Source organism: Triticum dicoccoides, chromosome 7A (genome assembly GCF_002162155.2).
Source record: "Triticum dicoccoides isolate Atlit2015 ecotype Zavitan chromosome 7A, WEW_v2.0, whole genome shotgun sequence".
Taxonomy (NCBI): Eukaryota; Viridiplantae; Streptophyta; class Magnoliopsida; order Poales; family Poaceae; genus Triticum; species Triticum dicoccoides.
In genome coordinates this window covers 550,745,170-550,758,464 of record NC_041392.1, presented here as the reverse complement: position 1 = coordinate 550,758,464, position 13,295 = coordinate 550,745,170, and the positions used below count along the sequence as shown (strand labels likewise).

Below are 13,295 nucleotides of genomic sequence, written 5' to 3'. Positions count from 1 at the left end.
TGATCCTACAGGTGCTAAGCCTGCCACATAGGCATAAAGTCTAATGTGGCAAGTTAATTAAGAAGAGAGAGACTAGTTTGGTGACCCCAGGAAGAAATGGTGATAAGCGCGTGTACCTAGATGAAGCAAACTTAGCAACAAAAAACTAAGAACCTATGCATTGGGGACTTAAGTTGCTAAGCCATTTAATGCCCATAACACCTCATCTAAGGCTACTTCCAATGCATTGTTTCTTACATGAGGTGCTAAGTGCATTATAAACCTTAGCAACTAGTCTCCTTAATGCATAGGTTCTTAGCTTTTGTAGCTAAGCTTCCCTCATTGAATTGTTTAACAATTAAACTTCATCATCCATTGGTTGAAAGTCATTTTGCATTGGTCCACGTGCTTAGCACCGTTTCCTCCTGGGGTCACCATAATGCCCTCTGTCCTTTTTAATTGCTTTGCCACATCACTTTCTTGCCTATGTGGCATCCTTAGCACCTGTACACCATGGAGCACTGGGAAGGGCCTAAGCACCATTTCATTGGAAGAGGTTACTCCTTCGCAAATGCAATAAATACTACAAAGAAAGAGATAGAGAGAAGTAAACAAAATAATACTCTCATAGCCAACCTTATAGCTAACCTTGTTGTATGAGTGACTAAGTGATGACTATGTATGACATCCAACATCAGATAGCCTAACGCATCGTGTTAAATCTCCAAGGCGTGACCGCGCGAGCGAGGCGACGGTCGTGGTAGGCGCGGCCATGATACGGGCTGCTGGTAGCCCTTGGATCTGAGATCGAACGGTCGCATGCTAAGTTGCTGAAAATTTGCAGAATAACCCTCTAGGATAGGATATTCACCCATAGGTCTAGAATCACGCTGTGCAACCGTTCAATCTCAGATCCAAGGGCTCTCGGAAGCCCGTATCATGGGAGAATGGAAAGCTTCGTATCACCTGTAATTTTCCCGACACTTGACATGACATCAAAAGCCATTTAATTGGGCGTCGACTAGACATGACATCTAATTGGGCCCCCATAGTACTGTACATGAATCCATTTATCCACCAGGCAAGCCACTACCCTCCCATTCGCACACACCCCCCACTCGACATTCACTACACCACAACACTTGATTGGGGGCAGTTAACTGCCGGGAGAAATATCAGAACTGGGGCAAACCATCTGCCGGGGATCGTGTTACTGCCGGCAGAAGTACTTAAAGGCGAAAAAACTGCCGGGAGAAATACATACAAGAAGGCACTAATTAAGGTCACCCTATCTGCCAGCACAATGAAACCCTGGCCCGTAGTCTGCCGGGAGGCCCATAGCAGGAGATCTAAAGTTATTGGGCCAAGCGCGCGAAGAAGCCCAAACTGTTCGCACCAAAAGAAATATAGCCGCCGGCCCGACCAGTTTCCCCCAAACCGAACCCTCGTCCCCAACCCTCCTTCCCAATCAACGCCGCCGCCGCCACGACCAAGCCCTCCACCGCCGAGCCCCTCCGCCCACGACGGCGACTTCCGCCACCGACTCCCTCCGCGCACGACGGCGACTTCCACCACCGACTCCCTCCGCCACAGGTTGCTACCATACTCATCCTCGCCAAGGTCGACATCGAGCGCCACCAGTTCGCCGCACCTACTGCCGCTCCTCTGATCCTTGGTCCCCGCACGAGCTCACGCGCAGCAAGCACGCGCCACTCCCCCATGGCATCATCGCCGCGGCCTATCCCCAGCGCCGCCCCTGCTGCTGGCCCTCATCGGCCGAGCGCCTCACAGCTGGTCCGCCGGCCGACCTCCGTCCGCCTATGCGCCCATGGACGGCTTCCATCCCCCGACTCTGGTCATCGACGCCTCGCCTAGCCTGCGCCATGGCCCTTGGCCGCTGCACCGCCACCGCGTCGGAGATTCGTCGTCCTTTCCCTAGGTCGCTCCAGGAGCTCGAGGCCCAGCATTGCCCCAGATCGGCCAACTCCCAAGCCTCCTCCACCGCCTGCTGCTGCTTTGCTCCTCCGGCGGCTGCAGCAAGAGCCATTCCTGCTGTTGGCGCTCTCCACTGACTACGAGTCCGAAAAATCAATCGCAAAGTAAGCCTTTCATGATGCATTCTTTTTTTGGCAGCATGATGTATGTATGGATTGTATGAACCAGAAAAAAACATTTGAGTTGGATTGATGTATGTGCAGGAGCTTGGGGTCATCTCTCGTGCAATGCACTCTATTTGATTTGGTTTTGATGTATGACTGTATGACAGATTGACCCTCTCAAGTCCCACTTATGCCTTTTTAAATTATAGATCAAATTGACGAATACATTCAGTTTCTTTTGGATGATGCACCTAAATACAGTCAAGTGTGTAGTGATTAGAAATTTTGTATACTTATCCATTGCAGCAAATGCCTGAATTTTGTGTTAGTCATGCATGGGAGTGTGAATCTGTAACGGGATTTTTTTTGCTTCATCTAATCTTTTCAATGCACAACGTACAGGTGAGGCTATAACTAATGGGAATAATAGCTAAAAATGCAACAAACATATCTGGAAATGAAGCAGGGAAGATATAAGAGAAGTTGTTGAAGTAGAGAAGCGGCATACCGTGAAGGGCACGAGCTATTGCACGAGGAGTTCACAGAGCCACTGCATGGTTTTTCTTCTGAGGTATATATGTTGTAAGCATGCTGTTTCTAAGAGATGGGCCTTCTCATTGGCTTTACTTTGTGTTGCTTCTGTAGATAGTCTTAGATATGTCGTATGTCGGAGGAAGGCTCATGCTAGTGGGCATGGCTGGCTCTGAGAAAAGCTGCAGGACAAATTGGACATGAAGCCAAATCTGAGCTGTGCATTTTTACGGAACATTATAGTTGAATGTTTTTTGAGTTTCTCTTTGAAAAAATTATTGGCATTTGTTGCAGCTAAGCTAACTAATGAGAAGCAAATTGCAAATTCAGTTAATATTTCTTTTGCACATCTGCTTCATAACACTGATTAGTCTTGCGCAGACATGAAGAATTAATCAAGGGAACATGACACTGATGCAGGTGGTGGAGTTGATTGCCAACAGTGAACCACGTGTTCCATTCTCGGACACCAAGCTCACAATGTTATTTCGGGTACGTGATAACCACAATACCACATGTCATTTCTATACATCTTCCTCTTATCAGTACTTAGCTCAAAGCTTATGTCCCTTCAATGGAATTTCAGCAATGTGCTACTCTATTAATGAATATTGCCTCCGTTCGGAAATACTTGTCCTAGAATAGTTGTATTTCTAGGACAAGTATTTCCGGACGTAGGTAGTATTTATTTTTTCCGAGACATGTTGGCATTTTTATTCCTTAGGAGCCATATATTAAATAACCTTTGTACTTAGATGTATTTTAGGATTACAAATTAAAAGTTAGTAAAGCATGAACACTAATAGTCAGTGTAGTTTCTGTTCCTTTGCAGATTGTACAGACCTTTATTTTTACTTACACTACAGAATAACAATGTATAACTGAAGTGTTAACTTGGATTTATTGTGTCCTTTAAATTTCATAAGGTGGGGAAGGAGGAGATGCGAACAATGTGTGGACGAAGATGGCGACTTGCATTCGTAAGGTGGCCTCAGAGGAGCTTGGAGTGTCCCGGAGAAGGAGAAGCGAAGATAAGGATACCTGGTGGTGGAATGATGATGTCCAGAAGGCGATTAAAGAGAACAAAAATTGCTTCAAACGCCTATACCTGGATAGGAGTGCAGACAACATAGAGAAGTACAAGATGGTGAAGAAGGCCACAAAGCGAGCTGTTGGTGAAGCAAGGGGTCGGGCATATGAGGACCTCTACCAACGGTTAGGCACGAAGGAAGGTGAAAGGGACATCTATAAGATGGCCAAGATCCGAGAAAGGAAGACGAGGGACATTGGCCAAGTCAAATGCATCAAGGATGGAGCAGGCCAACTCTTGGTGAAGGGCGAGGAGATTAAGCATAGATGGCGGGAGTACTTCGACAAGCTGTTCAATGGGGAGAATGAGAGTTCTACCATTGAACTGGACGACTCCTTTGATGAGACCAGCATGCATTTTGTGCGGCGAATCCAGGAGTCTGAGGTCAAGGAGGCTTTAAAAAGGATGAAAGGAGGCAAGGCGATGGGCCCTGATTGTATCCCCATTGAGGTGTGGAAAGGTCTCGGGGACATAGCGATAGTATGGCTAACCAAGCTTCAACCTCATTTTTCAGGCAAACAAGATGCCAGAAGAATGGAGACGGAGTATATTAGTACCAATCTTCAAGAACAAGGGGGATGTTCAGAGTTATACTAATTACCGTGCAATTAAGCTGATGAGCCATACAATGAAGCTATGGGAGAGAATCATTGAGCACCGCTTAAGAAGAATGACAAGCATGACCAAAAATCAGTTTGGTTTCATGCCTGGGAGGTCGACCATGGAAGCCATTTTCTTGGTACGACAACTTATGGAGAGATATAGGGAGCAAAAGAAGGACTTGCATATGGTGTTCATTGACTTGGAGAAGGCCTATGATAAGATACCGCAGAATGTCATGTGGTGGGCCTTGGAGAAACACAAAGTCCCAGCAAAGTACATTACCCTCATCAAGGACATGTACGATAATGTTGTGACAAGTGTTCGAACAAGTGATGTCGACACTGATGACTTCCTGATTAAGATAGGACTGCATCAGGGGTCAGCTTTGAGCCCTTATCTTTTTGCATTGGTGATGGATGAGGTCACAAGGGATATACAAGGAGATATCCCATGGTGTATGCTCTTTGCGGATGATGTGGTGCTAGTTGATGATAGTCGGACGGGGGTAAATAGGAAGTTAGAGTTATGGAGACAAACCTTGGAATCGAAAGGGTTTAGGCTTAGTAGAACTAAAACCGAGTACATGATGTGCGGTTTCAGTACTACTCAGTGTGAGGAGGAGGTTAGCCTTGATGGCCAGGTGGTACCTCAGAAGGACACCTTTCGGTATTTGGGGTCAATGCTGCAGGAGGATGGGGGTATTGATGAAGATGTGAACCATCGAATCAAAGCCGGATGGATGAAGTGGCGCCAAGCTTCTGGCATTCTCTGTGACAAGAGAGTGCCACAAAAGCTAAAAGGCAAGTTCTACAGGACGGCGGTTCGACCCACAATGTTGTATGGCGCTGAGTGTTGGCCGACTAAAAGGCGACATGTTCAACAGTTAGGTGTGGCGGAGATGCGTATGTTGAGATGGATGTGTGGCCACACGAGGAAGGATCGAGTCCGGAATGATGATATACGAGATAGAGTTGGGGTAGCACCAATTGAAGAGAAGCTTGTCCAACATCATCTGAGATGGTTTGGGCATATTCAGCACAGGCCTCCAGAAGCCCCGGTGCATAGTGGACGGCTAAAGCGTGCGGAGAATGTCAAGAGAGGGCGGGGTAGGCCGAATTTGACATGGGAGGAGTCCGTTAAGAGAGACCTGAAGGATTGGAGTATCACCAAAGAGCTAGCTATGGACAGGGGTGCGTGGAAGCTTGCTATCCATGTGCCAGAGCCATGAGTTGGTTGCAAGATCTTATGGGTTTCACCTCTAGCCTACCCCCAACTTGTTTGGGACTAAAGGCTTTGTTGTTGTTGTTGTTGTTGTTGTTGTTGTTGTTTAAATTTCATTTAAGTTCTTGAAAGCTATTCTTGAAACATATGTCCAGAGCTATCATATTTACTCCATTTACTCTCCTTTTAAACACTTATGTGAATGATGATTGGAGCCTCATGCATGGATACGTAATGATCTCATCAGATATATTCTTCATGCTTGATTTTGCTGCAGGTTTACTACAGAGGTAACTAGCTGATTGCGTTCATATTCCATCCAGTATCCTAATTGTTTTGTATGTTCATTCTGATATTCTACAGGTTCCTGGAAGATTCACAAGTTGCTGGAGCTTTGGAAGACCCACAAGTTGCTGGAGTTTTGGAAGACCTACAAGTTGATGGAGTGTTAATCAATATGCAATATTCCTTGTTTGTTTGTTGGACCTGGGATATTGCCAGCTTACTCTACTAATTTTGGTCGTTCTTTTTTTTGGCACATAAGTCATTGTATGCCTGTTTTGTATGTGAAGCACAATTTCTCTATAACTTAGGTAAATTTTCTTGTGTGGTACAATGTGCTTATATATGTTTGTCTCATGTATAAATCTAGAAAAAATGAATTTTGTCTGTTCAAGTTTATTGAATAAAGTTTAGGTTCTGTATAAAGGAAGGAACATATTGTGATTGAATATTAAATAACGCAGATGTTGCCTAGAATGGCCTAGAACAAAACATGAGGGCAAACTATCTGCTGGGTAAACTTGTTTGTGCCAGCAGTTTAACTGCCGGCAAGTTCATCCTTCGGGGCAGGGAAACTGCCGGGAATAGTTATCTGCCGGGAGAAGTTATTGCCGGTAGCCGTTCTCGTGGCAGTTCTTTCTGCCGGGAGAAATCCTCTCCCGGCAGTTTACCTGCCCCCTCAAGTGCTTTCTCCCGGCAGTTTTATTGCCCCCGCATTGGTGTTGTGGTGTAGTGATTTTTACAATCGATAAACCGCTCCTAGTCGCCCCGTCCTTTCACATTACGGCAGTTCCACTAATCCTAACCCTCCTCCCAAATCCATGGCGTCCCAAATCTCCAAGATCAGCGATGAGTACAAGGTTAGAACCATCATCGGCGATGAGTTCGACGTCATCTACACCTGTTCTTCCACAACAGTGAAAGAATGCCTTGCTCACTTCAAAGGCATGTTCGAAAAGTCAAATGATGAGTGGGTCGCTGGGCTAGATGTTGATTACACCACAGTCCTGGGAAGAGAGAAGAAACTAAAGGAGGCAAAGAAGAAGAAGCCCGCCGTGATCCAGGTTTGCGTGCATGACTTATGCTTGGTCTACCACATATGCCATGCCGACATTGAGTGCGAGGAATTTAAGGACTTCCTCAAGGGCGGCCGAGTCAAATTCGTTACTGTAGACTTTAGGAACGACAAGGAAGTCCTAGGTCAGATAGGCCTCGTTGTAGGCGACCCCTTCGACCTCCGGAAGGAAGGGCTAGTGCCCTCCCTTGACCAGCCTTCAATGCTGAACCTGGCAGGAGCCACGGTTCATCCTATGTACGGTAAACTGAAGAAAGCTCTGCACACATTTCATCGTGCATGGCAGTGGACTGTACTAGATATAGACCACATCCACTACGCTGCAATGGATGTCTACCTTTGTTTCAATATCTACAAAGGTTGGATGAAGAGCAAGAGCCAAGTGTGCGGTTCAAGCAAAGAAGTATCGCCCAAGAGGAAGAGGGACAAGGACGAAGTCGAGGACGTGGACGAGGACTCCAAGTAAGGTGGTAGTGTCGTTGCTCATGGTGGTTCTAATGCAGTGTCTACCGGATTAGTTGCTTAGTTTAATTTCTGGTGTGCTTAGTTTTATTTGAGGGGTGTGTTGTGCTGAGCCCCCAGCAGAACTATGTTATTTTTCTTCTCATTATATTTCGTACATTTCATCTTTTAGTTGGTATAGTACTACCACTCGTTTCTTGACATTATATACGTACAATATATATGGCCAACATCATATAGCCAGCAGTTTAGTTGTCAAAGAATTTCAGGGTGCTTAGTTTTGTCAAAGAATTCCAGGGTGCTTAGTTTTATTTGAGGGGTGTGTTGTTCTGGACACCATTAACTTATCATTGTGAGAATCGGCTTATTTTTGTCATGTAACATGGTCAACGGGTTTGACGTGAAAATAAGAATGTCTAATGGCATTTCTGAGCAAACATCTAACTTAACAATGGCATTTTTTAGATATCTAATTGCATTTTTTGAGCAGGCATCTCACGGATCGATGGCATTTTTTGCTGTCCGATTTGGAAGGCGCACACATTAACAATCAACAAAGTCATTTTGGAACAAGTGCTATCACGTTACAATCGGAAACAAAAGTATTACTGAAACCGTGGGCGTTCTATTTCCCATTTACGTGCCGCCACGTGTCCCCTTTTTTATTAGCTAGGAGGCGCCGTGCAGGGTAGCTATTTGAGTACAGGAGGCATGCCATCAGACCCCTGCGCGTGCTTATCGGGAGGAGAGCCCTTTGACCTCCATCTGCCGTCCACCTCTCTCCCAAGGTCTCCATTAATGGCGCTCGAGCCTCTGTTTAATGGCGTGGCAATGTCTCACTCGACTGAGATTAAGAGAGAAAAAAGAAAATCTGGAAAGAAAATTTTGCACGGATCTTGATGTAAGATCCGACGGACCTATATAGCATCTACTGTGACTTAAAGCAAGACTGATGAATATATATAAGGACGACGAGAGTGGATAATAATTGTCTTACATAATTAGGAAGATAATTAAAAAACCACATGCGGCTGCGCCCGAAATACACAAGGGAAAAAGAAGAAGGAAGACACATACAACGATCTGGCTCGCTGATCTCTACTTCCTTTATGTGCCGCAGGTCGTGGAGACTAGTTCTCGTGGCAGGCGATGATCTCTTTCATCAGTTTCATGTCCTTAATACGCTGCTTGGCAGCATCCATGGATTCCTCCACCAACCTGTTGCGCTTGATGCAGAGCATGGCATTCTCGTCCATAAGTTTCTTGATGATGACGCCCGTCTTCTGCAACACGACAGCGGTCTCCTCCTCCTGCTTCACTCTTCCGGCGATCTTCGCCCTTAGCAGGTCGTGCTCGCCCCGGAGCTTCGCATTGCCCTCCCTCAGTTGCCGGATGATGCCAGTAGCCTCGTCCTGCATCCTTGCCCAGCTGGAGATCTGATCCATCTGGCTATGGACTATCGCATGCATGCGCCTGTAAGAGTCCTCGCCTACCCGCGAGAAATTTTCCCAAGTCGTCGCAGTGCGGCGAGACCTCCCTGCTGCTTCGGTTGCGCGGCGGGAAATCTCTGCTGCTTCCACGGCGTGGCTGGACTAGTCTGCTACATCGACGGCGCGGCGGGACCTCCGTGCTGCTTCGGCGGCACGGCGGGACCTCTGTGCTGCTACTGCTGCGTGGCTGGACATGTCGGCTGCTTTCGCGGCGAGGCGGGACATCTCTTGTGCTTCCTCTTCCATGCCCACCTCTCCCTGGTGGAAATCTCTCGACCTAGAACTCACGTTGGCTATGGCTTGACTGACTTGATTGTATTTTGTGGATGAGGAGTTGAGGAGGAATGTGCAGTCATCTTAGCATAGTAGTATTTATAACTGAGTAAGAGTACTACTAATACGCTCCTAAGTGGGAAACCGTTTAGGTTGTGATCAGTGTGAACAGGTTTGCAATTAAATATAGCGTGGTAGTAGTAGTAATTTGGAATGTGACGAGACATGCTCAAAATTTATTGACGGTTCTAGTTTCGAAGTGCGGCACTATTCCCGAATGGCATAACGTCGGCACGTTTTCTCGGCCGTGGTGTAGCATATCCCATGGTACTAGTTCTTTTTCTACTGCTGTGTACGTGCAAAAACTGGCACCGTCGGATACATATCTTATGCTTGGCGTTCGACAGGAATAGCCTCGTGGCGAGCTATAGACTAGTCTTTTTTAGACGCATTACACCAATCTCTCGGGACTTCTTGCACGCACCATCACTGCTCCCTAGGTCGATGCCACCTACATCCAGTTGTACTCTCTCACACACGCACGCACTCATCCTCTCTCACACACGCATTTGTAGCTACGAATTGTAGTGTTCTCAACCATCTGATTGGCTCTATCATAGGTTTCACATTGCTCCTTGGCCTTGAGATTGAGATGTTTTAAACGCGGAGGCTAAGATGGAGGCGTGAGGTTTTGGTTAATGTGCGGGCCGCACACGGAACCAACACGACACAAGCTTCGTCTGCCTGGTACGCATGCAGTCGGGTGAGTTGTCCAAGTATAGACACAACCAGGCCCTCGTTGGTATCCGCGCCTTGACTCTGGCTGGTCATAGTGGAGAGTAACATAGACCAGTTACTAGTCTATGTTACTAGTACCTTCATAGTGGGTAGTGTCATATAGTATATGCATAATTTGGCGACGAGCGCTCTCTATATGTACCACCTTTTTTCTTTAATTACATCTTGTTAGTTTTGCTCCATGGCACTATCCATCGATACTACTACTATACAAATGTATACATTTTTTAAAAGGCTAGAGGGCGGGGCAGTCTAGCTTGGTCCTTTTCACGAGAGGCGAGGGCCTTTGTGATTTGACAGCTCATTACTGATAACCCACAAGTATAGGGGATCGCAACAATTTTCGATAAGTAAGAGTGTCAAACCCAATGAGGAGCTAAAGGCAGAACAAATATTCCCTCAAGTTCTATCGACCACCGATACAACTCTACGCACGCTTGATGTTCGCTTTACATAGAACAAGTATGAAACTAGAAGTACTTTGTAGGTGTTGTTGGATAGGTTTGCAAGATAATAAAGAGCATGTAAATAAAAAGTAGGGGCTGTTTAGATAAAGACACACCTAAATTAGGTTTAGTAGAGAGCTTGTTGTTACGAGAAAGTTATTTGTCCTTAGGCAATTGATAACTAGACCAGTAATCACTATTGCAATTTTATTTGAGGGAGAGGCATAAGCTAACATACTTTCTCTACTTGGATCATATGCACTTATGATTGGAACTGTAGCAAGCATCCGTAGCTACTAAAGATCATTAAGGTAAAACCCAACCATAGCATTAAAGCATCAAGTCCTCTTTATCCCATACGCAACAACCCCCTTACTCGGGTTTGTGTTTCAGTCACTCACGCAACCCACTATAAGCGAATCATGAACGTATAGCAACACCCTACAGCGGGGATCCTCACGCTTGTGCGACACGGAGAGCACCATATGATAGCACCAATAATAAAACATGCAACTCAAACCAATCTTGATCATCAAATAGCCCATAGGACAAAACAGATCATAGGATAGCCATACATCATTGGGAAATAATATATAGCGTTGAGCACCATGTTTAAGTAGAGGTTACAATGGGTAAGAGCGAGGTTACACCGCTGCATAGAGGGGGGAAGAGTTGGTGTTGATGGCGGTGAAGTTGTTGGTGAAGATTGCGGTGATGATGATGGCCCCAAGTGGCACTCCGGCGCCCCCGAAAGCGAGGGGGAGAGAGCCCCCTCCTTCTTCTTCTTCCTTGACCTCCTCCCTAGATGGGAGAAGGGTTTCCCCTCTGTTCCTTGGTCTCCATGGCATGGGAGGGGCGAGAGCCCCTCCGAGATTGGATCTCTCTCTCTGTCTCTCTCTGTTTCTGCGTTCCCAGATTCTTCCCTTTCACCATTTCTTATATTCCCGGAGATCCGTAACTCCGATTGGGCTGAAATTTTAACACGATCTCTATCCGGATATTAGCTTTCTTGTGGTGAAAGAAGGGCATCAACTGCCTTACAGGGTGGCCACGAGGGTCAGGGGTGCGCCCCCCTTCCTCGTGGGCCCCTCGAGCACCGTCTCGCGTGGATTTTTCTTCCCAAAAATCATATTTATTGCAAAAAAATCTCCGTCAGTTTTTATTCCATTTGGACTCCGTTTGATATGGATATTCTGCGAAACAAAAAACATGCAACAAACAGAAACTGGCACTGGGGACTAGATCAATATGTTAGTCCCCAAAATAGTATAAAAAGTTGCCAAAAGTATATGAAAGTTGTAGAACATTGGCATGGAAGAATCAAAAATTATAGATACGACGGAGATGTATTAGCATCCCCAAGCTTAATTCCTGCTCGTCCTCGAGTAGGTAAATGATAAAAAAGATAATTTTTGATGTGGAATGCTACCTAGCATAATCTTGATCACATATCTAATCATGGCATGAATATTAAGATACGAGTTATTCAAAGCAATAGTCTATCATTTGACATAAAAACAATAATACTTCAAGCCTACTAATAAAGCAATCATGTCTTTTCAAAATAACATGGCCAAAGAAACTTATCCCTACAAAATCATATAGTCTGTCTATGCTCCATCTTCACCACACAAAATATTCACATCATGCACAACCCCGATGACAAGCCAAGCAATTGTTTCATACTTTTGACGTTCTCAAACCTTTTCAACTTTCACGCAATACATGAGCGTGAGCTATGGACATAGCACTATAGGTGGAATAGAATGGTGGTTGTGGAGAAGACAAAAAGTAGAAGATAGTCTCACATCAACTAGGTGTATCAACGGGCTATGGAGATGCCCATCAATAGATATTAATGTGAGTGAGTAGGGATTGCCATGCAATGGATGCACTAGAGCTATAAGTGTATGAAAGCTCAAACTGAACTAAGTGGGTGTGCATCCAACTTTCTTGCTCATAAAGACCTCGGGCGTTTGAGGAAGCCCATCATCGAAATATACAAGCCAAGTTCTATAATGAAAATTCCCACTAGTATATGAAAGTGATAACTCAAGAGACTTTCTATATGAAGAACATGGTGCTACTTTGAAGCACAAGTGTGGTAAAAGGATAGTAACATTGCCCCTTCTCTCTTTTTCTCTCATTTTTTGGGACTTCTCTTTTTTTTGGCCTTTCTCTTTTTTCTCTCTTTTTTTCTTTTTACTTTTTTTTATTTTTTGTCCAGAGTCTCATCCCGACTTGTGGGGGAATCATAGTCTCCATCATCCTTTCCTCACTGGGGCAATGCTCTAATAATGATGATCATCACACTTCTATTTACTTACAACTCGATATTACAACTCGATACTAGAACAAAGATAAGACTCTATATGAATGCCTCCGGCGGTGTACCGGGATGTGCAATGATCTAGCATAGCAATGACATCAAAAAACGGACAAGCCATGAAAACATCATGCTAGCTACCTTACGATCATGCAAAGCAATATGACAATGAATGCTCAAGTCATGTATATGATGATAATGGAAGTTGCATGGCAATATATCTCGGAATGGCCATGGAAATGCCATGATAGGTAGGTATGGCGGCTGCTTTGAGGAAGGTATATGGTGGGTTCAAGGTACCGGCGAAAGTTGTGCGGTACTAGAGAGGCTAGCAATGGTGGAAGGGTGAGAGTGTGTATAATCCATGGACTCAACATTAGTCATAAAGAACTCACATACTACGCGCATGCTCCTAGGAGGATAGATTGGTAGGAGAAGACCATCGCTCGTCCCCGACCGCCACTCATAAGGAAGACAATCAATAAATACCTCATGCTCCGACTTCATTACATAACGGTTCACCATACGTGCATGCTACGGGAACCACAAACCTCAACACAAGTATTTCTAAAATCCACAACTACCCACTAGCATGACTCTAATATCACCATCTTTATATC

General features: G+C 45.3%; 1 long non-coding RNA gene across 2 annotated transcripts; it reads left to right on the top strand.

The window, feature by feature from the left end:
- The first annotated feature begins 1,429 nt into the window (after window positions 1–1,429).
- On the top strand, window positions 1,430–6,169 carry LOC119328012. 2 transcript variants are annotated; one of them, XR_005158807.1, is made up of 4 exons: window positions 1,430–2,078; window positions 2,481–2,649; window positions 2,991–3,101; window positions 5,887–6,169. It is a non-coding gene; the product is annotated as an uncharacterized LOC119328012 (long non-coding RNA). The 2 variants fall into 2 exon arrangements; XR_005158806.1 differs by lacking the exon at window positions 5,887–6,169 and adding an exon at window positions 3,536–3,727.
- The last annotated feature ends 7,126 nt before the right edge of the window (window positions 6,170–13,295 follow it).